The sequence below is a fragment of the Dipteris shenzhenensis genome, chromosome 21, assembly GCF_047967505.1.
Source record: "Dipteris shenzhenensis isolate YYH24624 ecotype China chromosome 21, Dip_SZ_1.0, whole genome shotgun sequence".
NCBI classification, from domain to species: Eukaryota; Viridiplantae; Streptophyta; class Polypodiopsida; order Gleicheniales; family Dipteridaceae; genus Dipteris; species Dipteris shenzhenensis.
This window is the reverse complement of record NC_141616.1, coordinates 12,599,154-12,626,588: the sequence shown is the minus strand read 5'-3', so window position 1 is coordinate 12,626,588 and position 27,435 is coordinate 12,599,154. Positions and strand designations below refer to the sequence as shown.

At 43.1% G+C, this 27,435-nt stretch overlaps 1 pseudogene across 1 annotated transcript; it reads left to right on the top strand.

The window, feature by feature from the left end:
- Positions 1 to 1,287: 1,287 nt before the first annotated feature.
- LOC147888501 (long chain acyl-CoA synthetase 8-like) lies at positions 1,288 to 27,218 on the top strand (annotated as a pseudogene). The gene is made up of 7 exons (XR_015542980.1): positions 1,288 to 1,462; positions 24,131 to 24,185; positions 24,632 to 24,749; positions 26,070 to 26,201; positions 26,321 to 26,455; positions 26,564 to 26,770; positions 26,877 to 27,218. The product of XR_015542980.1 is annotated as a long chain acyl-CoA synthetase 8-like (transcript).
- Positions 27,219 to 27,435: the final 217 nt, after the last annotated feature.

Genomic DNA, 27,435 nt, shown 5'->3' with positions numbered 1-27,435 from the left:
TAAGGGGACCGGGGCGTGATACATCATCCTGGCCACCGAATACTTCTCTAAGTGGATAGAAGGAAGAGCCATAGTAAAGATTGATGCAAGATCCATTGGCAAATTCTTATATGAACAAGTCATTATGTGGTTTGGATCCCCGTTAGAGTTAGTTAGTGACTGAGGAACTCACTTCCTCAATGAAATCATAGCAATCTTGACAAGCGGATTTATGATCATTCATAGAAATTCAATGCCATACTACCCTAGAGCAAATGGCTTGGCTGAGAGATCCAACAAGAATGCTGCAAGATCATCACATGTACGGTAGAAGCCAGTCGTACCAACTAGGTGCATAAGCTCATACCAATGTTATAGGCCTACAGGACCTCCTACAAAGTGGCAACACATTACCCCCTTCAAGTTAGCCTTTGGGGTAGAGGCAGTAATGCCAATGGAGTTTGTAGTGCCTAGCCTCCATCTTGTTGTGAAAAAAAGACTCATAGAAAATGCGCTAGCCTTGTGCTAGCTGAATGGTGAGTCGACCTCGAGAAGTTGGAAGAGACAAGGTTGCATGCAGCCTACTCTCTCTAAGTAGAAAAGGCCTGACATAAGAAGTGGTTCGACCACAACCTCAAGAACAAGGACCTTGTGGAAGGATACTGGCACTCCTATACAATGTCTGCAATACCAAACGTAAGCTTAAGTACCGAGGTATGGGTCCTTAGAGTGTAGTTGAGATCACTCCTCAGGAGTCATGCCAAATAGCCACCCTTGATGGAACAAAAATGGATGGCTATCTAAATGGTAGCAAATTAAAAAAATACTCGGACCACTCATTCTCTCCACCCTCCAAGCCATGCATAGAGAAAAAGAAAAGGTAGGCGTGGCTAGGATGAAGCGCCAGGCCATCGAGGAAGCCAGAATTTGTAATGCTAAGATCCGATAGCATAGACAAATGACCCTGATTAAGGCAACGATTGAATAGATGCAACTAACGGATGAGCTAACAATAGATCCATCCAAGTTGCTCGTTCAGCTATAGGTACCACACATGTGCATCAAGGCACTCGTGGATCCAGGAGCGATCCACAACTTCATCTCCGGAGAGGTATTGGAAAAGCTATAGGTACCCCTAACCCTCACTGTTGCCTCAATAAGGGCTATACACGGCGAACTTCTACAAACTTTGGGTTATGTAAATCTAAGTCTAATGGTTGTTCGCTCACCAAGCTGTGGATATACGCTTTTATGTTCTCCCTACAGAGGCCTTCGAAGAACAAATTATTCTAGGAAGAACTTGGTGCTATGCCATCAACTATCAGATCGGCTGGTGCGCCCAAACTGCTTCGCTCACCAATGGCCCCAACCTCACCGATCCAGGATAATGAAGCAATGCAGCAAGGCCAATTGGAAGCACCAGCTTCCACCAATGCCATGCTCAAGGGCCCAGCTCGAAAGGAGAAGCAAGCCCACCACAATGGTAAACCCATGCCATTGCCCCATGACCAATGCCACCATCCTTCACCTAAGAGATTCGAGAGCTGTAGGCACAAGATGCTATCCTCTGTGCTCAATGTCACTTCGATCGGAACCAATGCCCAGAACACTTCCTTTGAATAGTAGCTCCAATCACCTCAAGAATGCTTCCTCCAAACACATTCACTACCCGAAGAAAGCCACGCCCAACACTTCTGCCTCTTCCACTACCACACACCGCCAACACTTCGAGCAACACCCCCTGCTTGGGTGGCCAAGGCAAGAAAGTCACCTAGATTTAGAAAAAGGTAGTGCAAACCTCGAAGGCATTGAAGGAAGCACCACAAAAACCTATGCCTTCCTGAGATATAACATTGCAAGAACCTACCAATGAGCTAAACACAATAGGCTAGCCTCCAAGTATCGAATATGCACTAGTGCCACGGGCGGTCCTACTTCACACGAGTATTACCACCATCGGTCGAGGGACTTTGTAGGAACCAAATTCTACTCCACAAAGAGTTACACAAGAACCTCCCCTTGGGGATGGACACTCGAAGGTAAGGGCACTATTCTACTCATGAATACAAGGGTCGGGCGGTCCCACAGGTAGACTCACAAAAGCTCGCATCTCCAAAGAAGTTGGACCCCACAACAACAATGGAGTCTGATACAAAAGTGCCCCTAGCGTCAATGGTAAAGGAAAAGTTAGATACATGCTCTACATGGCTCCTTACTTGCTATGCTGTAGTATGATGCCTGCCTCCACCACATTCATCATTATCATCGCGTCTAGGTCTAGGTGAGTCAGTACGATAGGCATCTCACCTGATGCATCTGCAGCCCACTAGTCCTTGCCAAACACACCGCCCATGCACACGGTCAGCACCAGGTGATTAGAGTCCATTCTTGGAAGTGTACATGCTCTTGCACACTAACCTAACCCTCATGTTGCACTGCACTAGTGCACTCTTCCCCCATCACCCTTTTCCCCCACCCTCCCTTCCTTTTCTCTCTTTTTACACAATCACTACCCCATCAATCATCTCGCGAAACAAGTTCAGTGCCGGTTGTAGCCATCAAAGCACAATGTCATGGACCATCGCCAAAAACTACGACTTTGACTATCGCAATCTTGATATCCCACTGGTTGATGCTAAAGAAAAACACTGCCGCTCATCGCCATCCCAAACTCCACCACCCTATTGCCATTCGAGTACCACACCGATCATGGCCTTGGACAGTTCATGCTGACCGTTGCCAAAATATTCTCCACCGACCATCACCATCGAAGTTCAGCACTGAACGTTGCCATACTAGTATCCTACCAGTCGGGGGGATAGGAATTCTATAAAAGTAGGCCTACCCCACCTGGTCATCGCCATTGAGAATGGTGAACTTCTAAGAGATGGGCTGGGCTAACTACTATTGTAGCCAGATGAGAGATTATCTCAGCACGCATGGGGATGTCATCAATAATACCATGTTGTGCATGCCAATCCTCTATTACTTGAAAAGTCAGCATCTGCCAATCGGCTTTGGCCTCCCTGAGAAATCCGCGACTAGTCCCATATAGACCGAGGAAGAAGAGACAAAAACAAGGTCCAAGAAGCGAGGACAATACCAAGTGCCACTCAGGTAACTCGGGTGCAACCAAAAACAAGTCAGTTGCTCAACCAATATGAGGACCGCTAGTTGCACAAATTCATACAACGCTCAATCTCCACCAGCCCCCATGAGATAACATCCTTCACCACCGGTACCTCTTCCATGCCATGGGTAGGCCTAACAGAGGCCATATAATTTTGCAATACACCCCAGTATCGGGCAATGGGAGGCTATAGCCACATGATGGCTGAGCAGTTGTCGTGCACAGACGTGATGGAGATGAATCTCTTTAAAGCCGTGGCATAATTGCTGCAAGTCACTTGCACAATCTTACAGAGGAGGCAAGAGCAAATCTCACAACTCTCCTCTAATCTCATCCAAGCCCAGCTCTCAGTGCATGAAAACCAGTCGACAATAGGCAATGGGCCATGCCATACTAAATCGACCTGAAGAATACCGGGCCAAGGTGGAAGAGCTCAAGCTCACTCTTACGAAGGTCAAGGAAGACCTCACACTAGTGAATTCCTGGTCTAAACGCTCATGGACTAGGTGGATAAGGTAGAATTAGCCCTGTGTACCATGCTGGAGCAGCAAGCACAGGCAGAGCAGTAGTACGCCCACTCACAAGAGTCCCACAACCAATAGATATGCTCCTTATAAGATATCTTGGTGCAAGAGAGGAACCTCACAATTTACCTCCAAGAAGAAATCAAAAGCCAGCGTGCCACCGGCCAATCTGACGAGTCAGGGTTGGAAGACCATGAGCAGCAGGAGTTCAGGATGTATAGGGAGGTGTCTGCATAAGTAGCCACATACACACTTGCACCACGCACCATCGTCGAGACCCTGCAAATGCATTTTGATGCACTCTGTGCACAAAACCTCATCTTCCACCTAGACCTCACTACTCCACTTCTACCTAACACCTCCAAACTATTCTCTGTCGTAAGCGACCCATCTTAGCCATGTCATATTTCTCTCTTGGCCTTCATCCCACTTCCCTATCTCTTCTCTGCCGCTCTGATATCCAAACCCTATCCGCCCATCCCATTCTTCTTAATTTTCAAGCCTGGTGCCACATCATCACTAAGTCCCTTAATTATCATGCGAACGATGTAGTGATGCAACTCGCAAAGCCCGAGGAACTCATGCCATGGGTCTGCAGTCCCAAAAGTCTACATGTAGACATAAATTGGATGCAAACCTACAACTGAGCCTCAGCAGGCTAGTAAGCTCAAGGACACCTTGCAACCTACTAGTTCACCACCTACCAACCCCTTGGAATAATAATCCTCTTTAATAGGGTGCTACAAGCTCTCCAAGACTCACTTTAGTCCTTAGTGAGTAATTTTGAAACAATTCACGTAGCATACCTTGAGGAAATAACCAAAGATGAGGGAAAAAATGTAGTCACCCTCTTTAATACCACTGCCCCCTGTAGATATTCCATTACCGCCTCCCCTAGATCCTACCCAAGCCACCCAACAAGCTACCCAACCTCCTCTCCCTCGGACAACACTGCCTAAGCACTCAAGTGTCTAATGCCTCCAACACCACCACCGCATAGCACGAACCATCCCAATCCATATCCTCCAATGCTCCCATCATCCCTGATGAATCCTTCAACACACTGCTCAAAGCAACACATTTTGTACAAAGCACCAATGCCATGACTCTTGTAGGCCCCATAGAGCTAGAGCCCATGCCACATACAAATGAAAAGCTCTACCATCCCCACCAATTTCTCCCCCTAAAGATCTACATTGGTGTCTAGAATTGCAATCCTTTTAGGAGCTACTAGATAGGGCACTAATGCACCATTGGAAGTGCCAGCAGCTTGAGGGCTCCCACCTCACCTCTACAAAATTCTTGAGGTGCACCCCCTCACATAGTTCATAGCACAATCATTTGACAACTGGTGCCACATGCATCCCAAGCACATGAGAGGAGGATACAGCCTCACCTCCGATGTCCTTGTGCCCCTGACCGATGCAGATGTCGGTCTACAAACAAATTGGCGGCTCCCATTTTTAAAGCTGGAGAAATTTTGGCACCACTACTGCAGGATCGTCAAGTCCACAATGATGCCAAAAATTAATACTTATTTATATTTTCTAAGATATTGTATGGGATTGAGAGGATGAGTGGAATGGATCATTGTAAATACCATAGGTATGAATTATAAATACCTTGGTATGGGGTGAGAGTTATTTGTGTATGGGATATTATGGAGTTCTAATAATATAAGAGAGGCCACATGCCAAGCATGTGGAAGGCATGTGGAGGAGTGTGGAGTCAAGAGGAATCCTTCTAGAATTCCCATGTGGAATAAGGAGGATGTGGACATATGGAATACAGAAGGACCCTATGGGCTCCATGTGGGGAGACTCTTGACTTTCTCAATATTTTAAGAGTCTTGAGCATCTTTTGATGGGACACATGGCAAGAGTAACCAAAAAGGACATGGATGGTGACATATGAGCTTATGTGATTGATGGGGAAAAGAATCTACAGGCAGTAATTGTAAAGCAGTAATTGTAAATGGGTGAAGGAGGGTGACAAAATCTCTATAAAAGGAGCCCTCCTCTCCCTTGTTCGTCATTTCTTCCACCATTAGGCCTCATGTTGCTGTAGCTCTAGTCTCCTCAAGCCTCTTCCATGAGCCTTCTCTCCCTCTTGTAGATATTCTCTTATGTAGACTCTTGAGTCCATCTCTCTCTAGTTTATTCTCTCTATGAGTAGTCTTGGAGCTTTCGCTCCCTCTTGTATGTATGAAACCTCTTCTTCTCCCTTGTGTTTGTAGTATTTTGAGTGTATTTGAGAGGAGTCTTACTCTCATGGCAATGAAAGTCACTTCTTATCATTTTCCTTGAGTCTCCATTCCTATGTTCTTTTCTCTCTCTATTCAAGTCTCTAAAGTAGTTCTTGTTCGGCCGCTCACTGTACACACATGGTCCATCCGAGCCACCATGCAAACTTCTTCCTCTCTTTTAGGGAAATTATAGGGGTATTGGATCATTGATAATTGTGGAGCCTTGAGGGAGTAGTTTGCTTAGGTGAAATCTACATGGGTAGATGGTAGTTAACATAGCAGTTAGACCCCCTTTCAGTATTTGGCCTATAACTTTCTCCTCAATGGTCCAATTTTAATGAATCTTATATCAGCACAAAGCTCTCTTTAAGATCTCCCTTGCATGTAATTATTTTCTTGCATTGGATCCAGGACAAGAAGTTATGAGTCTCTGTGTATGACTATTTATTTCTATGGTAGTTTTTACCCCCTTTCAATAAACTATCCATATCTCTTCAACCGGTTATCTGTTTTGAACGAAACTTATATCAGTACAAAGCTCACTTCAAGCCACATTCCTATATGTACTTTAATTTCTAATATTAGTTTCTTGGTGGAAGTTATAAACCTCTATGTTTTCTAGTAGTTTGCAGAATGATTTTGAGCCATTTCTAGAGGCTTCTGTGTGAAGGAGGTGCCATGTTTCCCTAGAATTTACCCATCTAGCCAAATCAGCCCCTTCAAGCCCCTAGATGTATATCACTTCATGTCATGTTGAGACAAAAAATCTTCTTCCAAAAATGCATCACTCTTCTCTTTGGCACTGACTGGCTTGGTGAGATAATGGCCTCTACAGATCCTTTTCTTCTCCCGATGCTGGACTACATCGTCACTTGGGATGTTACCATATTCATTCTCCTCTAAGGGAATCAAGGAGAAAGATAGGATGTGTCAGGAAGGTCGATCGAATCCATAGAGGAGATGGACGGGGAGGTCTTGTGTTGTGTAGTGGTGGTGTTAAAGGCATTAGACAAATTCTCGGGCAGTCTTATCTGAGGGAGAGGAGGTTGGGTGGCTTGTTGGGTGGGATTGAAAGGAGGTGGTGGTGGAATGTCAGCAGAGGGGTAGTTGTATTAAAGAGGGTGATGGCCTCGTTTCCCTCTTCCTTGGTGACTCCTCAGAGTAGGCTACATGAATTGTTTCAAAATTGCTCCCCAAGGACTCAAGTGAGTCTTAGAGATCCTGTAGCACCCTATTGAAGAGGATTATTATGCTAAGGGGGTGGTAGGTTGTGGACTGGTAGGCCACAAGGTGCCCTTGAGATTGGATGGCAAAGGCTCCGGCCATAGGTCTGCATCCAATTGATGTTTGCTTGCAAACTTTTAGGTGTGCAGACCCATGGCGTGAGTTCCTCGGGCTTTACAATTTGCATCACTGTTGAGATATCGAGCTCCACTCGCGATATGCCAGGGTGACTGTTATGGATTTATGTCACCGACTTGTTAGCTGGAGATGCAGTTGGTATACCGCCCACGAATAATAGCTGGATGACAGCTATCCTTATCTACTCTAGTTTGTGGCTCAGTTAGTATGCCACCTTAGTTAGTTGAGTTTGGTTTGAGACCACATATAGGATTCTTCTATTTCTTTGTATTTGAGTTCTTTTGGCTTACACAACTAAGAAGAGGAAAACTGTTTTCAGCCTCCACCTTTGTGTGTATTCCCCGATTGTGCATGTGAGAAAGCCGCAAGTGAGACTCCTTCCCTCTCTTTCACAATCTTCACATGGTATCAGAGCCTTGTTCGTGGTAAGGAGCTCAAGAAAGCAAGCCAAGTTCGTGGTGTCCTGGTAAGAGGACCAGTGTTGCTTTCCTATTTCGAGTTTGGGAGCAAATCTCTGCAGGTAGCACAGCCAGAAGTGCAAGAGTGCACTGTTTCGCCCTTCGCGGTGTGGCGAGAGCGCAATATATTTTGAGGCCGTTTCGAGGCCCGTTTTGAAGGCGAAAGTTCTTCGCAGGCACTCACAAGGCCCTGTTTTTGGTTGTGCGACCACTGCGCGGCTAGTCGGTGGAAAGGTGCCACAGAAATTGCATCGTATGCCTGTGTGCAGAGATATTGGGAGTTGCAGATTCATGCCTGTTGCCTGTTGATGCAAAATCGTCACTAGGAAGTGACTGTGTGGTGAAATACCACTTTTGTCAGTTTTGCAGATCCTGCCCGTGTGAGGCAAAAGCTGTGTTTTTTGCAGTGACAGAATATTTTGCAGTGTTCTGTAATGGCATCTGATTTTCTTTCACAGATTGTCACTAAAAAGATTGACAAGAACAACTTCCAGGCATGGAAGTTTAGAATGACGAATTTCTTGATGGGAAAAGGCTATTGGGAATTCATTACAGGAAATGAAGAAGAACCTGTTTTTCCTAATGTTCCCAATCAACAGGAAATGCAGGCATTCAAAGGATGGCATGAGAGAGCCAGGAAAGTTATGTATTGGCTGTCTATCAGTATTTCGGACTCCATGATTGTGCATATTCAGGATGCAAATATGCCAAAGGAGGCATGGGATACTTTGGCAAAAATGTATAGCACAAATACGCAAGCCAAGAAAATGCAACTCAAACAGGAGTTGCACAATGTGCAGAGAGAAAATTTGAGCATAAATGACTACCACATGAAAGTGAAGAAAATTGCAGATGCACTTGCTTCCATTGGGTCGCCAGTGGATGATGATGATTTGGTTTCTATGACCTTGAATGGTCTAGGAAAGGATTATGCATAGTTCCGGACATCCATTGCCGTCCGTGAAAAATTTCCTGATTTTGAGGAGCTGATTGCTCTTCTAATTTCTGAAGAGCAGAGAAATGGGGGTGCATCTTCTTCAGTAGGAACTTCAAAAGAAACTGTCTTCTACTCAAATGCTGGCAGAGGTAGAGGCAGAGGTAGAGGAGGCCGATCTGCAGGCCGTGGTAGAAATCAGAATATGCAGCAAACGCAAGAAAACCAGTCCTATGCAGGAGGACGTGGTAACTCTAGAGGCAGGGGGAGCCAAAGAGGCCGTGGTGGATGGCAGAGAAGCCAAAATGCAAACAACAATGTTGAATGCTACTATTGTGGCAAAATGGGTCATATGGCTAAGGACTGCTACAAAAAGCAGAATGACATTATGAATGGAAAATTGCAGCAAGGCAATTATGCATCTTCTAGCAGGCAGGGTGATGACAGAAATGAGCATCTATTTATGGTGCAGCATATGACCAATTCTGTGACAAGTGCAGAAGAACAAAATGACGTGTGGTATGTTGACTCAGGTGCATCAAACCACATGACAGGTCATGCAGAATGGATGCAAGATGCAAGGAAAATGGAAAAGCCAGGATTTGTGGAGACTGGTGATGATACTGCACATCCTATTGTGCAGATTGGCAAAATTTCTTTGTCTATGCAGGATGGGAAAAAGAAATACTTGTCTGATGTATTTCATGTCCTGAACATCACCAAGAACCTGGTTTCTGTTGGTCAGATGGTTGAGCAGGGCTTGCACGTCAGATTTAATCCTCATGGATGCTTTGTTGAGGATATGAAAAATAATGGTCGCTTGATAGCAAAAGGAAAGAAGAAGGGCAGGATGTTTACGTTGGATGCGGACATGCCTGAATTGAGTGCAGCAATGTTTGCACATGGGACCGGTGTAGTTGCAAATATTGATATCTGGCACAAACGCATTGGTCATGTTAATATACAGTGACTTAAATCAATGCAAGCCCAAAATATTGTTACAGGATTGCCTAAATTCAAGGTTGCAGAAATGCACAAGGTCTGTGAAGCCTGTCAATTTGGGAAACAGGCAAGGAAACCTTTTTCTAGGCATGTTCAAGAGAGTAAAAAGCCATTGGAATTAATCCACTCTGATGTGTGGACTACAAAAGCTGCATCTATTGGAGGCTGTCACTATTTTGTCACATTTATTGATGACTTTAGCAGAAAACTGTGGGTGTATTTTATGAAAAAGAAAAGTGAAGTGTTTGGGCACTTCAAAGCTTTCAAAGCTATGGTTGAAAAAGAAACAGGCCTGCAAATAAAATGCCTAAGGTCAGATGGAGGGGGAGAGTACCTCTCAAATGAGTTTGCAAGGTTCTTGCAGGAGCATGGTATAAAGCAGCAATATTCATGCAGTCATACCCCACAGCAAAATGGAATTGCAGAAAGAAAAAACAGGCATATTGGAGAGGTATCTCGGGCTATGCTAAATGAAAAAGATCTACCAGATTATTATTGGGCTGAAGCAGTTGCTACAGCAGTCTATATAATGAACAGGACTCCCACTGCAGCAATACATGGCATGACGCCAGAGGAGATGTATACTGGTAGGAAACCAGATATTTCTCATTTGAAGATTTTTGGTTGCATTGCTTATGTCCATGTGCCAGATGAGCTGAGGTCCAAGTTGGATCCAAAAGCTGAGAAGTGCATCTTTATTGGTTATTCTCTACAGCAGAAAGGGTATAGATGCTATAACCCTTCTACACGTAAGTTCACAGTGAGCAGAGATGTTGTTTTTGATGAGATGAGTAGCTGGTATAAACCAGTAAATGTGATGATTGATGTAGATGCACAAAATGGTAATGCTGCACAGAATGCACAGCAGCAATCACAAAATATCAATGGACCTGGAGTGTCCTCTACCAGTGGTTCACATACTTCGCCATGGACAGGCAGATTGAGATCAGGAGAATCCCCTCAAAGCAATGCAGAGAGTGGTACGCAGGTATCACGAAAAGGAAAAGAGAAGGTAGATCAGCCCATGTATGATGTGAATGCAGGTCACTCTTGTGTGGATGGTGAATCCAGTGGCTCAGAACAAAGCATTGATGATGAGTTGGGTATTCCTTCTGTTGTTACACCTGGAGTAAGGAAGACCAGGAATGTTTTGAGAGCACCTGGAAGAAAGCCTATTTTGCGCAGGTCTACCAGGGTTAGGTATCCTGTGGATAGGTTGAAATATGATGGATTTACAGCCATTCACTATGCCTATATGGTCAAAGTGATACAGGAACCAGAACCCACTTCTTTTGAGCAAGCCATGGGAAATGAAAAATGGGAGAAAGCCATGGATGAAGAAATGGATGCCTTGGATGCTAATGCTACATGGGAATTGGTGCCTTTGCCTAAAGGCAAGACTGCAATTGGTTGTAAGTGGGTTTATAAGATCAAGCACAATGCAGATGGTTCTGTGAATAGATACAAGGCAAGATTAGTTGTCAAGGGGTATGCACAGACATATGGCATTGATTATGAAGAAACTTTCAGCCCGGTTGCAAGGATGGCAACCGTAAGAGCAGCCATTGCTATGGCTACATCAAAGGGATGGTCTTTACATCAGATGGATGTAAAGAATGCCTTCTTGCATGGTGATTTGCAAGAAGAGGTCTTTATGGAGCAGCCAGCAGGTTATTTTCATGCTACTCATCCTGAGTTTGTTTGCAGGTTGAAGAAAGCCTTGTATGGCTTGAAGCAAGCACCTAGAGCATGGTCTGACAAGATAGGATAGTATCTTGTCACTATTGGCTTTCAGATTTCCAAGGCAGATTTCTCACTCTATGTGAGAAAAACAGAGAAAGGGATTATGCTGCTGGTCATTTATGTTGATGATTTGATCATCACAGGTGATAGTGATGAAGATATCCTTCATGTGAAAATGCTATTGAGGCAGAAGTTTGAGATGAAGGATTTGGGAGAGCTGCGTTATTTCTTGGGCATTGAGGTGATTAGATCACCAAGTGGGATACAGCTCTTGCAGAGGCAGTATGGATTGGACATGCTGTCCAAATATGGGATGATAGGCTGTAAGCCTATTTCAGTTCCTTTGGAGCAGAATGTGAAGCTGAGCACAGATGTAGGTGAGCTTCTGGAAGACCCTACTATGTACAGACGCATAGTAGGAAGTTTGATTTACATGACTATTACCAGGCCAGATTTGAGCTATGCTGTTGGGTTGGTAAGTCAGTTTATGCAGGCTCCAAGGAAACCACATTTGGATGCGGCTAGACGCATACTCAAGTATGTGAAGTCCACATTGCAGTATGGACTATTTTATGAGGCTGGGGTTTGGATACAGTTGCATGGATACACTGATGCTGATTGGGCTGGTAGTATTTCTGATAGACGATCTACCAGTGGATACGTGTTCTCTTTTGGGAGTGCTACAGTCACTTGGAGCAGCAAGAAACAGCCTACAGTTGCCTTGTCGAGCACAGAGGCTGAGTACAGGGGTGCAGCAATGGCTGCATGTGAGGTAGCTTGGTTGCATAAGCTACTTTATGATATGCATCAGATGGGCCGGTCATTGTGACAACATGAGCAGTATACATTTGGCAAAGAACCCAGTCTTTCATGCTAGAACAAAGCACATTGAGGTGCATTATCACTATGTGCGGGAGAAGGTTTTACTAGGTCTTATTGATCTAGTTTATGTCAGCACAGAGGATCAGGTAGCTGACATATTCACGAAAGCATTGGGCGCAGAGAAGCTGCGCAAGTTCAGAGACCTGCTTGGTGTGCAGGATTTGGGATTGAGCTCGAGGGGGAGTGTTGAGATATCGAGCTCCACTCGCGATATGCCAGGGTGACTGTTATGGATTTATGTCCACCGACTTGTTAGCTGGAGATGCGGTTGGTATACCGCCCACGAATAATAGCTGGATGACAGCTATCCTTATCTACTCTAGTTTGTGGCTCAGTTAGTATGCCACCTTAGTTAGTTGAGTTTGGTTTGAGACCCACATATAGGGTTCTTCCATTTCTTTGTATTTGAGTTCTTTTGGCTTACACAACTAAGAAGAGGAAAACTGTTTTCAGCCTCCACCTTTGTGTGTATTCCCCCATTGTGCATGTGAGAAAGCCGCAAGTGAGACTCCTTCCCTCTCTTTCACAATCTTCACAATCACTTCATCATTTGTGGGATAATTAAGGGCTCCATGATGATGTGGCACTAGGCTTGAAAATTGAGGAGGATGGGGTGGGTAGTTAGAGTCTAGAGATCAGAGGGGTAGAGAAGAGATAGAGAAGTGGGTTGGAGATCTAAGGAGAAGTATGACATGGCTAAGATGGGGGGCGACAATGGTCAGGGTTATGGTGAAGGATGGTCTAGAGGGTGTTAGGAAGAAGTGGAGTAGTGAGATCTAAGTGGACGATGAGGTTTTGTGGTGGAATGCATCGAAGTGCATTTACAGGGTCTGGGGGATGGTGCGTGGTGCAAGTGTGTATGTGGCAAACTATGCGGAGACCACCTCCCTGTACATTTAGAACTCATGTTGCTCCCAGTCTTCCAATCATCTCCTATGATTGGTTGGGGGTGTGCTGACATTCATTCTATGCTTGGAGGGAAAGCATAAGTTCCCTTTCTTATGCCAAGAGATCCTTTAGAGATTGTTCTTGGTGCTCCTGTGTTCAAGCATATTGTGCCTCTGCCTATGCTTTTCGTTCCATCATTGTTTGCAATGTTGCTTTCACCTTGTCAACCTGGTCCATGAGCATTTGGATCAAGGATTCACTTGTAGCAAGGTCATCCTTGAGCTTTGTAAGATCTAGCTCGAGCTACTCAACTTTTGCCTAGTACTCCTCCCCTCTTTGTACTGCTACTTGGCCTATGGTTTGGGTTGCAACCATTTTACGGATTGGCTGTCATGTGTGGAGAGTTGTGCCTGCAAGAGACTAGTTGAGAGCTGTGAGGCTTGTTCCAGCCTCCTCTACAAAATTGTGAGGGTGACCTATGGGAGCTGTGCCATGGCGTCAAAGAGGTGTTGTTCCATCAAGTCCACACTTGATATAACTGTTTTGCCTACATCTGGCTATAGCCACTTGGTGCCCTATATTGGGATGCATGCAAAACTATAAGGCCTATGCTAGGCCTACCCATGGAGAGGAAGAGGTGCCAGTGGCAAAGGATGTGGTCTCCTAGGGGGTTGTGGAGACTGAGACATAGGGCACAGTCGGAGTGCTCGGTGTGGCTCCGCACCTAGGTGGATGCCAATGGTGACTGTTTCATCACCCTAGAGGTCTTTAATGAGAATGGGCTCCTCTTGAAGCCGTTTTCCCTTATTTTGAGAATCCGCCCGTCGGAGTCACAGTTGTTGGCGCATGAATTCTTGCATCTAGTGGTCCTCATATTGTGCAAGCAGTTGACTCGGATCCAACTTGGATTTGGTTGCACAAGACTGACCAGAGTGCCATTGGGCATTCTCCTCATCAGGCTCTGTCTGCACTGGCCCTATGGTGGATTTTTTGGCTAGCTCGAAGCCGACTGGTGGATGTTGTTGCTACAAGCGGTAGAGGACCGGTGTGTATAGCATGGGGTTGTTGATTACCTTCCCGTGTGTCTTGCGATCATCCCTCATATGGCTATACAAGTAGTCAGCCCAATTGGTGTCCTGGGGCTACACCAAGTGCAGTAGGATATTTGACATGATGGACTGATGATGGTCCATGTGCTTGACTTGTGTGAGCCATTGCAAGGCTCTTATTGGCCTTTCCACCTCTAGATTGTGGATGGCAGTGAACTGGAGTCAGCCTTGATCTTCTGGCGGTCATAGTGACCGACCTTGCTGAGGGCATCCAACTTCTTCTTTGTGAAGTACTTCTCATCGATGGTTGGTAGGATGAAGGCCTGGGGCTCCAACTCAATGTGTAATATGTTACTACCCTCGTCCAAAATCTAGGGTATGGGCGGACAAGGTCCATATATAATATGCATGGCTTTCCTTTAAAAATTTCAAATGTGCAAGGGAAAAATATGAAAATTTCATGTCCCACCTCCAACAAAATATAAGGTATATGCCTTGAGAGTGCTCTCAACAGAAGCAAGAACGGAAGACGGAGAGAGAGAAACAGAGAGCCACACAAGTTTTGGTGGGTGGAGAATACCCTAATCTTCTTTTTCATTCATTTATATATGTGTTTGAGTATTGTACATAACCGAGGTAAAGGCACAGTGACCCTTAACCCCCACAACCTCCCACTTAAAGGACAATGTGCCTTTAAGGGAGAACAACCAATGAGCATACTATCCAATGCCCATGAATACATGACAATACTCACACCACTGACTAGGTAGACTCTTCGTCAGCATATCTATAGGTTTATCATCTGTATGGACCTTGACAAGCTCTATGTGCTTGTCCTCAAGTACCTCCCTGATGAAATGGTACCTGACCTCAATGTGTTTGGTCTTTGCATGAAAGATCGGATTCCGTGCTAGCTGAATAGCACTCATGGAATCATTATGCAATGTCGGTACACCTGTATGAATCCCCAAATCCCCCACTAGTTGATCAACCCATATAGCCTCCTTGCAACCCTCTGTGGCTGCAACATACTCAGCCTCTGTGGTAGACGAAGCAATGCACTTTTGTGTGTGAGACATCCACGACACTACACCACCTGCAAAGTTGAACACATAACCAAAAGTGGATCTCCTACTATCCACATGCCCTGCATAGTCTGAATCTGTGTACCCAAGTACACGCATGTCTCCTCTACCAAAGCAGATGCACATCTCCTTGGTACCCTTCATGTACCTCATGATGCACTTAACTGCCTCCCAATGCCTCTTTCTTGGATTAGCCATATACCGGCTAACAACTAGCCTTGTTTTTCATTTGATTTAGACAACGGTATTATGGCTAGCATTGTTGAGCCACTTGTGGCAGATCATTCTGGAAAACAGATTAGGTCAGAGCATGATGGAGAGGGGGAAAAAGAGAGAGTGGAACCTATCACAAACCCCTTTGATGAGTAGTATGCTACTGGTGGGGGATGAGCATTTTCTGAGCAAAATCTTCCGAATGTTTGAGCAAAGGAAAAAAAAAGCTTCCAACTCTGCAAAAATATGGCAAAAATGGATCAAAAGAAAACATAGTTTTACTTAGAAATATGCAAAGTACTATATCAATGCCTATTTTATACACAAATATTTGCGTGAATCTTTGGGGATGGTGAGAACATAATGGGATGGCTTTTGAAGAAACCCACATGCAAAGTAGACTTCTCTATGAAAATTCCCTTATGATCCTTCTTACAACTTTTACCTAAGAGGAGGTGACATTGAAAAGCCTCTCTCAACCTATCTTCATGAAAGGGTTTTTCCAAAGAAAACTGATTGAAGCAAACCATCAAGGTAGTTTCGCCAGTGAAACCCCTTTGAAGTAGGTCTACCTTGGACAACACTTTTAAAAGCGACAACTTTCACATCCAATGTCCAAATATAGTCATTCAACCACTCAAATTGATTGGAAAATCCCATTTGAGCACATCAATGGGGTTAGATTTTAGAAAATCTTGCATATATAGTATTAAACATTACATGTATTTTATGAGAGTGATATATAAACCCAAGTTAATACATATTTATAGTAATTTAAACTTCTAAAGTGTTTAATAAGTAATTATATATGTATAATATTATTACAATGAGAGTGATTATGAGGGATGTTTCTTAAAGGAGTTATTTTTCAACACTTTTTTAAGGTGATAATAGGGGTACAAAAGAATGTCTATGAATAAGAAAATTGATGTTATGTAAAAATGAATGAGTGACTAGTCTATATATTTTTATGATAAAGGGATCTAATTTCTAGTAAAATAAAAGTGTAAAAACCATGTTTCCTAAAAAAATACGATTTTTTAAATCTCTCAAAAAACACGCTCGAATAAACCTACTCATAGGTTTTTGCTCTTAAAATTGACGCATCCCTACTGGTCTTGAGTTTTTTTATTATATATTTTGAATGCTAAAATTGAGGATTTTGAAAGTGTTATTTAGCATCTTTATAATATGGTAGATAGTGAACATTTATGGGTGCTTGTTATAGTTTGTTGCCATGCTATGCAGAAAAAATGGCAAGATTCATGACAGCCGACAAGAGATATGATGAGTGTCAATTAGATAAACCACATGCACACAACTACTTTCTTGATGTTGAATGTCAGGGGGATTAGAACATGGTTTAAAGCACCATTTTGTTCATAGACTGATAATTGTTGTGGTGAACCATGGACACATTTGGAAAGTTTTGGTCTAGTGCATTTTGCGGGTGCAGTGGTATTTCAACAGTCATTTATGTTATGAGTTTGGTAATTAGTTTATGTTCTTCAAGTGAAAGATAGGGTGGATTGTAAGTTTGATTATTGGTATGCTTATTATGACAACATCTTGCTATAGTAAGTTTGGTTTCAAAGTTGTTCTCATCGGAGGAATTGTGAAAAAACTCGCTCGCTTCATTGGGCCTGCTCGCTTTTTCTTGCTCGCTCTATTAACTACCTCAATCAAACATGGTGTCATCTTTGGCCACATAGTATCCCAGAATGGAATCTCTATGGACCATGATAAAATCAAGCTCATATTGGAGTTACCACCCCCCACCAATGCTAAGGGACTCTAATGATTTACTGGCAACACAGGCTATTACAGGAGATTCATCTTGTTATATGCGAACATAGACTGCCCATTATACAAACTGCTAGTATCCTTTGAGTGGACCGAGGAGACCCAAACATCCTTTGAAACCTCAAACTAGATCTAGTAGCCACTGCACCAGTGTTGAGGTCACCCGACTGGAATTTAATATTCCATGTCCATATTGATGTCTCCAAATTTGCCATCGAGTGTGTGTTAACCCAACCTGGAGAACATGATATGGATTACTAGGTCTACTCTGTGAGCCGCCAGCTAAACAAGGTCGAGGTTAACTACACCACAACCGAGAGGGAAGGTCTCACCATGTTTTATGCAGTTAAGAAGTTTAGGCACTACTAGTTGGCTAACAAGTTTCCTTGCCACTGATTACTTCATGAAGTGGGTAGAAGGAAGAGCCACGGTGAAGGCCAATGTGAGATCCACCGCCAAATTATTATATGAACAAGTCATCACAAGGTTCTGACGTCCATTGGAGTTAGTCAACAACCGAGGAAAAGCTGTGCATAGAGAAAAAGAACTCAAGGCCAAGGTGGCTAGGATGAAATGCCAAGCCATCGAGAAATCCAGAATCTACAATGCTAAGCTCTAACAACATAAGCAAATGACACTGCTTAAGGCAATGACTGAACAGATGCATCTGATGGATGGGCTAACAGTGGAGCTATTCGAGTTGCTTGTTCAACTGCAGGCTTCATGCACGTGCATCAAAGCACTCGTGGATCTAGGAGCGAGCCACAACTTCATCTCCCATGAGGTATGGGAAAATCTATAGGTGCCCCTAACCCTAACCGTCACTTCAGTAAGAGCTATAAATGGCCAACTCCTACAAACTTTGGGTTTTGTGAATTTAAGTCTAGCAGTTCTTTGCCAAGTAGTGGATATATGATTTTATGTTCTCCCCACCGAAGCAACCAAAGAACAGATTATATTGGGAAGAACTTGGTGCTACACCATGAACTGTCAAATCAACTGGCATGCCAAGACTACTTCATTCACCAATGGTGGTAGAATGGCAGTATTCTTGATGTGTGGGCCAAGTCCACTTCTTCAATTTTGCCCTCGCCAATCCACAACAATGAAGCTACACAAAATGATGGAGCAGACACCCCAACCACCTCCAACACCCCACCAAAAGTCCTAGCTCAAAGGGGAAAGAAAGCCAGCCATAGTGGGGTAAACCAGTGCCATTTCCCATTCCACTGCCACCACTGCCACTGTCCCCAGCTTAGGAAATGTGTGAACAACAAGTACAAGAGGCTATCCTCTGCTCTTAACGTCACTTCAATCGGACCCAACTCCTAGAGGAATTCCAAGAAGCACAGAAGGTATCGGTCGCCTCAGGAACATATCTTCCAAAACCATCTGCTCGATGTAACAGACCACACTGCCAGCCTGCGCTACCACCTCATCCACCACATCCACCCACACCCCTCCAAAAGATTGGTCAAGACCCACCACTGGGGCAACCAAGGCAAGAGGGTTGCCTGGGTCCCAAAGTCGAGGGTGCAACAAATTTGTGAAGGCTCCAAAGGCAACAACATAGGAACCTATGTCTCCCTGAGATACAACACCACAAGAACTTGCCGACAAACTAAATGAAGCAGGCTAACCCCAAGGTACTGAGTACACAACACTACTACTGTGAGTAGTCCAACACAACATAAATGTCGCTAAGGATAGCCAGGGAGTCCCTCAAGAACCAACCCCCTCTACGAGGTGTTACACAAGAACCTCCCTCTGATTCCATCCCCTTAGAAGATTTGCAAGGGGAAGAAGTATCCACTTGGCAAGCCATTTAGTAGGGTACAAAAATAGTAGGCACGCCTCCCTCAAGATCAAGAAAGTGCACCCCGGTGCCATCAGCATGCGAGTATAAGGTTGTGCACTCCCAAAGACACTCACCACTTACAGAAGCATGGCTCCAGGAACTAGTCACATCCGTTGTGCACTCGCGCTTCGTGTACGAGTGCCATGACTACACCCTCCACTACCATACATGGCAGCATATGTAGCATTGAAAAAGCTAGCGGTGGAGGATGCACTCAGAGTTACTGGCTTGAGTAGAGTGGTAGACTGTCTCTCATGCCACTGGACATGAAGCTGCTAGCAGAATTCCTCCCAGCATACAACAACGCCAACGTTGGCATCTTGTCAGATGTAGTAGGCAGCGTCCCACTACCAGATTAATTAAGATGTGGTACGTGCAGCCTTTGGCATTAGGGTGGCAACTCCCTCTCATAAGAAAACCTATCAAAATATTTAGTATGAGATGAATTTAACAATATGCCATGAGTAGAAATTATCCAAATTAAGATGGTTCTATTCTACACTAAAAGAGCTTCACAAATATGTCTTTACACCTTGAAATTTGGGTAACACATGAAAAAGTTACATTGATTTGAAAGGAGATGGGTTTTCATATTTTAATGTATTTTTTGTTTTAACCCCCCTCATCCAAAAGACCCCCCCCTTGGGCCTCACATATTATGAAAAATATGTACAAATCTTAAAATCGTACATATTTTTCAAGGCATGTGGGGGTTAAAGGTCACTGTGCCTTTACCCCAGTTATGTACAATACTCAAACACATATATAAATGAATGGAAAAGAAGATTAAGGTGTTCTGCACCCACCCAAACTTGTGTGGCTCTCTATTTCACTCTCTCCCTCTTCCATTCTTACTTCTGTTGAGAGCACTCTCAACTAGTATCAGAGCCCGGGTGATCTAGCTGAGCGTGCATGAATGCTTGAAGCTCAGCAGCTCTATGGGAGGAAGTAGAAGCTCTGTGGGAAGCTTTGTGGGTGACTTTACTTGCATCTGAGTGTGTAGAGACCTTGGAGGAACTTTGGAAAAGTCACTTTGGTTTTGCGAAGTGGTTTTGAGAGCCTGTTAAGTGTTTTCAAAGAAAAAGTCGTTTTTTTGAGCTTTTTCCTGTTCCCTTCGATGACAGAGACTATGTATTAACTTGTAGAGGCAACTATTGCTTGCTTTTGGTATCTACTTCACTTTAGGAGCTTGAAAATACCTTCATTCTTGAATCTAGGATCATTTCATTGGATTTCTGACTCACTGTGTCGGTTTCTACGTTTTTCTGCCCGGGTGTTGGAACTCAAGTTTGGAGCAACCATTTGCAGATCTATCAGTTCCGGTGGACTCAAGAGGTCCTAAAACTTCTATGTTGCTCATCATTTGCACTCCGGTGGAGTTTACAAATAGCTCTATTTCCAAAAACGTTTTTTAGTCCATGTGTTGGAGCCAGTGATTGAGACCACGGTTTCCAAAACCGTTTGTCCCATTGCATTCCAGACGCCCAAAAACCCCTACTTGTCAGTTCTTATGCAATTCGGTAGAGTATTTTCAGAGTTATAGATCTCTGTGTATTCGATTTTGTCTCTCTATTATGCATTTTTCATTCTAAGGTTTTGAAACCTTAGATTTATGCCACATGGTAGTGGATAAGTGTTGACTCCCATTTCTCACTCATCGGTTGAGATTTTGGAGTTTCGGTAGAAGAGAGATATTTGGCAGATTTTCTTGCTAAGTCCGATTATGCAATGGCACCCATGTTTTGAGGCATCTCAGGTTCTATTTTCACTCGGGGGGGTCACTCATCATATGTAACCCTATCACGTGAGTTCATTAGAAGGATTTTTTTTATTTCTAAAATTTACAGAAATAAATATACATAAGGGACTATTTAAAATAGTTTTGGAAAAAATTTACAGATTTGTATAGAAAAGGGGTACATTTTATTAATGAAAATTTTTAAGATAAGGGACTTTTAATATAGGCCTTGAACGCACGTGATATAGAGGGTTTATACATAGTGACCCCCCCGAGTATTTTCAGTAGCGGTCATTACCATGGGACTATGATTTCTTGAGCATATCTTATGCAGAAGATCACTCTGGTTGTAGTTTGAGTAGTGTGTGCTCATTTGTGGTGTGCATTGGGTTGTAGTGGATGATTTATAAGCCATTTGGATGCATTGTGGTCCTTATTGGATGTGCTGATAGCCCCAAATTGCCTTGTGGGATGCTATTTTTATGGATGCTTTGTACATGGATGCTATTTTATGCTGAGGGACAGCTTTGACACATTGCAGGTGATGCACTGATAGTGCTATGCTCTCTTGGATGAGATACTATTAATGCATATGCCAGTGGACAGTGTTTATGCTTGAGTCATTTGGCACTTATTGGCATTTTGGATTGCCATTGCAGTTGGCATTTTCTTTTGGGCCAGATTTGCTCATATGGATGCATAGTATATGCACATGAGTCAGATGCTTTGAGACATGAGTTTTGGTGATATTTCACTGTATTGTGGCATACACATTTAGGTGCACCTGGTATTTGGTGTGATTCTCTCTTGTAGACACTAGCATTTGGGATTTTTGCTTCATTTGCATCATGGCATCCTCTTCCATGTCTGAAAAGGAGTTTTTTGGCATTAAAAAGTTTGATGGGACAAACTTTTCTTTGTGGAAAGAACAAATAAGGGATGTGCTTATTCAAAAGAAGTAGATTAAACCCTTGGTAGGGATTGAAGCTAAGCCTACAAATATGTCTGAGGATGATTGGAATGAGTTGGATGCATTAGCAAAATCTACTATTAGACTTCATCTTGCAGAGTCAGTTTATTTCACAGTAGTAAATGAGCAAACTACAAAAAATTTATGGAAGAAACTGTGTGCCACTTATGAAAAGGAAACTGCCTCTAATAAAGTTTACCTCATGAAGAGGTTGTTTGAGCTACAGATGAAGGAAAGGGTCTCCATTGCTTCTCACTTGAATGAATTCAATATTATTTTCAGCCAGCTTCAGGCTCAAAAGATGACTTTTGATGCGGAGACTAAGGCAATATTTCTCTTATGTTCATTGCCATCCTCATGGGATACCTTCTGTACAACTATCAATAACTCTGCACCTGGTGGAGTACTGAAATTTGATGATGTTGTGGGTAGCTTGTTGGCCGAGAAGATTAGACGGAAGTCTATGGATGGCAACAAGCAGGATGTAGCCTTAAATGTGCAAAGGGGCAGATCACAGTTTAGGGAGAAGTCCCAAGAAAGAGGGAAGTCTCGTAGCAAATCCAGGGCACGGAACATTGAGTGTTACCACTGTGGCAAGAAGGGCCATATGAAAAAGAATTGCTGCAAACTGAAAAGAGAGCAAAAGGATAAGAAAAAGAATGCAAATTGGGGTGCAAATCAAAATGAAGAGAGTCCAAGGGAGGACAAAGGAAAAGTGAAGATCGAGGAGATCAATGCAGTCACACATGATAGTGACAATGACGTTGTCTTCATGTCTAGTTTATCTGCAGAGTTGCTTATCACTTCAAATGATGCATATTCCCAAGATTGGATTTTGGATTTTGGTGCTTCATTCCATGTTACTCCCCATAGGGAATGGTTCTCCACTTATGACAGTGAAAAGACAAGTTGTGTGCATCTTGGAAATGACTATGCATGTGACATAGTGGGAGTAGGTGACATAAAGTTTTCTGTTGCAAATGGGTCTGTATTTATTTTTAAACATGTGAGACATGTGCCTAAGTTGACCAAGAGTCTTATTTCAGTGGGTCAGCTAGATGATGCTGGTTAAAACACCACTTTTGGCTTTCAGAGTTGGAAAATTCAGAAGGGCTCTATGCTTTTGGCCAGGTTGCCAAGTGTGGGACTTTGTATCCCTTACATGTATCAAGGGTATTTGATCATGTTGTTGCAATAACCGAGCAGCCAAGCACTTCTTTGTGGCATTGCAGGTTGGGGCACATGAGCCAAAATGGAATGAAACTCTTATGCTGTTTGGGTTATGTACCACATTTGAGTTTCTCTGATTTTGAATTTTGTGAGCACTGTCTCTATGGGAAGCAGACTAAATCATCCCGTAAAAGAAGGGGAAAGAAAGAGTTTGAAAAGCTTGATTTGGTGCATTCAGACATATGTGGTCCCATGCCTACACGGTCATTAGGCAGGGCTGAATACTATGTGACATTCATTGATGATGCAACTAGGAAGTGTGGGCTTATGCTATAGCTCAAAAGAGTGATGTGTTCCAGGTATTTCAGAAATGGCTGGCCTTGGTTGAGAATCAGTCAGGTAGAATGCTTAAATGCCTACGGACTGACAATGGTGGAGAGTATCTCTCTCATGATTTTTAGCATTTCTGTGATACACATGAGATTAAGAGGGAGCTCACATCCCCTCATACTCTAGAGCAACATCCAGTTGTAGAAAAGATGAACCATACCATTCAAGAAAGGTTGCAATGTATGCTTTCCAATGCAAGTCTTTTTGGTGGTTTTTGGGCTGAGGCAATAAAGACTGTAGTACATGTGATCAATAGATCACCTAGTAAGAGTTTGGATGGTGGTATTCCTGAAGAGGCATGGAGTGGAAAGAAGCCCTCTTACTCTCATTTGCGTATATTTGGGTGTGAGGCATATGCACATGTGCCAAAAGAGCTTCGAAAGAAGCTAGATCCTAAGTCTAGGAAATGTATCTTTCTGGGTTATGGTGAAAGTGGAGAGATGGGCTATTGTCTCTGGGATCCAGAAGCAAAGAAGATCATATGCAGCCATGATGTAGAGGAGGTTTGTCCTCTGTTGCTCCAGGAGGAAGCTAGGTTGAAGTTGCAGGGTAAGATGGCAACAATAAAGCATTTACTGCTTTTGCAAATGCAAACCCAGTAAGGCTTAAGTATTTTTTTAGGAGATGGCAAGTCTTCAAACAATGAGAGTAAGAGGAGGAAATTTGTACTATTGTGATCATCCTCAACATCTTGTGTGAGATTGTAGGAAGAAAGAAGGCGGACCAGAAAAAGGAGGCAAAGCCCAAGAAGAAAGAGTCAGTGTCAGGCCAAGTCTTTAAATCTCTTTGACAGATCTTTTGGAGGCCATGGGGACAGACAAGCAATATAATCTAGCAAATAAATTAGATATTTTGGGGTTGACAAGTGGAATAATTTATGATTAGAAATATTTTAATCTCAGTAACCATCTTCGCATGCCAGGTCAATTGTGCATGGATCCTTCTTTACAAGTGTCACAATGCTTGTCAAAATCTGTAATAAAAAGCAAAGCTTCACAAGAAATGCTTACACTCCATTTAATAGTATGACCTTTTCATTCTAGACTGTCATTTTGAGGTTACCATTGCGAGGCATGTTATTACAGTTGCCTGTTGTGCCAGTTATGCTAGTTTTTTGGAAGCTGTCTAAATAGAATTCTAGCATGTTTTCAAAATCCTAGTAAAAGTATCCTTTTATCTTCATGGAAGTTTTACTCTTTTTCTGGCAGGGCACCTATTGGACAGGGTTATGGTCTCACTGAAACTTGTGCTGGAGCAACCTTTTCAGAATGGGATGATATTTCTATTGGTCGGGTTGGCCCACCAGTCCCGCATTGCTACATTAAGGTATGGTAATGGGAAATTAACGAGTGTTCCCCTTTGGGACATATTAATTACATGGAACATTTTTGGTCTTGGGGTTCATTGGGGATGGGATACATGTTGATGTCCAAGGACATTACAAATACTAATAGAGCTTCTGGTAATGTTGAAAAGATTATGTTGGATGTTTAAAATGCTGGAGTTATTTAGAATATCTTTGTCTAACATTTAATAGTTACTTGTCCAGCTCATTAGACCCATAGATCCATCATGGAACATCTAGAATTGTTAGTAAGCCCCTCATTTGTACATCCTGTATTTGAAACCTTGTATGGTCAGTGTTTGTAAATATATCCCAATTTTATCATCTATACGGCAACTAAGTTGTGGATCTCTGATAAGAATTTGCAGATCAGTATTCTAAGAAAAAGTCTTCCACAGAGGAGGGGTCTTTGTTTTGCTGTGTTCCTCTCCAGCTCCTCTCTTAACTGAATATAGCCATCCTCTCAAAGGGTGCTAAAAAAATCCTGCTCAAATTGACCAACCTCTCCCCTCTCTCTGTTGTGCATTCCTTGTCGTACTCACTCATAATGGTATCATTAAAATAGGGTTCCACATGGTAGGCTGCGACTTTTCTGTATAGGGTCAGTGCCCCACCTGTGAGCCTGCAAATGAGGAGAGATCAGGGACTTGACACCTGCGTAGCATTGTGGGTAGATGGACATGCAGCACAGGAACCTTTGTTTTTTAATTCCCTGTTTTGTTTGGGATGGGGGATTGCGGGGAAAAAGCCGTGGAAGGGGAGGGTGGCAAAGCCTCCACAATGTTTCAAGGCCTGGACAAGAAGGGGGAGGGGAAGTAATATGAGAGATTAGGGGGGGTGGGGGGTGGGAGGAGGAAGTGTGGAAGGGGGGGTGGCGAAGCCCCTGCAAAGTTTACAAGGCCTTGACAGGAAGGGAGAGGGGAGTAATATGAGAGAAGGGGTAAAAATATGCCCACCCCACTTTGCATCCCTTTCATGCCTGCTCTCTCATCTCTACTCTTCACAGGGATGCACCCTCAAATTAGTTTATGCCTGGGTAAACAAGGAATTTGTCTTTTCCTTTTATAGAGTTGAGAGTCATTCTGATATTTGCACCTTTTTTGCTTCCAACAGTTGGTTGACTGGGAGGAGGGAGGCTACAAAATAAGTCTTACCCATCCCACTTTGCATCCGTTTCATGCCTGCTCTCTCACCTTTACTCTTTGCAGGGATGTACCCTCGAATCAATTTATTCATGGGTAAACAAGGAATTTTGTAGAGTTGAGAGACATTCTGATATTTGCACTTTTTTGCTTCAACAGTTGGTTGAGTGGGAGGAGGGAGGCTACAAAATAACAGATAGCCCAATGCCAAGGGGTGAAATAGTAATTGGTGGGCCTTCTGTGACTCTTGGCTATTTCAAGAATCAGGCTAAAACAGATGAAGTTTATAAGGTAAGTTCTCCATTTTGCTGTATCCTTCACTGACTGGATTGAAATCGTGTTCTTCACTGACTGGATTGAAATTGTACATTTATTTCTCTCACAAGTGGTCAGGTGCTTGCATTGTGAAGGTGGATGAGAATGGTTTACAGTGGTTCTATACAGGAGATATTGGACAGTTTCATCCAGATGGCTGCCTGGAGATAATTGATCGGAGAAAAGATATTGTAAAGCTTCAACATGGGGAATATGTATCTCTTGGAAAGGCAAGGCAATCTTTTTATCAGAAATTCATGTCCAGCTTTTTTTAGAAAGCTCACATTTTCCACTTATTTTGTCAGCTGATATCAGTGTTCTCTTTTGACAAATTGTAGGTTGAGGCAATCCTCGTAGCAAGCCCTTATGTAGACAACATCATGTTGCATGCCGATCCATTCCATAGCAATTGTGTAGCTATTGTAGTTGCATCACAGATTGCTGTTGAGAACTGGGCTCAGAAGGAAGGCATTGAATACTAGGATTTTTCAGATCTTTGCTCGAAGAAGGAAGCGGTAAAGGAGGTCATCAACTCCTTGCACAAGGTGGGTCTTCATTTGTTGGTGGAATCTATTTAGTGAATGGAAATGAAGAATAGCATGCCATCACCATTCTTTGAAAATTCACATGCGCTTTAATGTTGTGCACCAGATCGGGAAATCGGCCAAACTAGAAAAGTTTGAAATTCCATCCAAAATCAAGATCTCACTAGATCCATGGACACCAAAGTCTAGTCTGGTAACGGCTACCCTGAAATTGAAAAGAGAAAACGCAAGGAAGGCCTTTGCAGATGACCTGAGGGAACTGTATGCATAACAAGGTCAAGGATTTATATGTATTGATGTTATTTGTGAATATTGGGACACTAATTTAATCAGATCACAGTGGGTTATTCCATTTGGGAGGAAATTATTTTCTAAATAGGGAGAGTATTCAAATCTTGAGTGATCTGCTAGCATCTCATCAGAAACTGTATTTGTAACTGTTTACTGCAAATATTAAAAACTCATTGCATGGTTTTCCTACCCAACCTGTACAACAGACTGTTTAGAATGTTCCATATTTTTTTTCCAATGGAACAAAGGTGACACTGATATATACTTAATTTTTCTTTGCTATATACTCGAGAATCTTGCTTGTGCTTGGCATGAATTTTTAAATGAAGTATTCGAGAATATGAATGCAATTTTATCAAGAACCTCGGTATTGG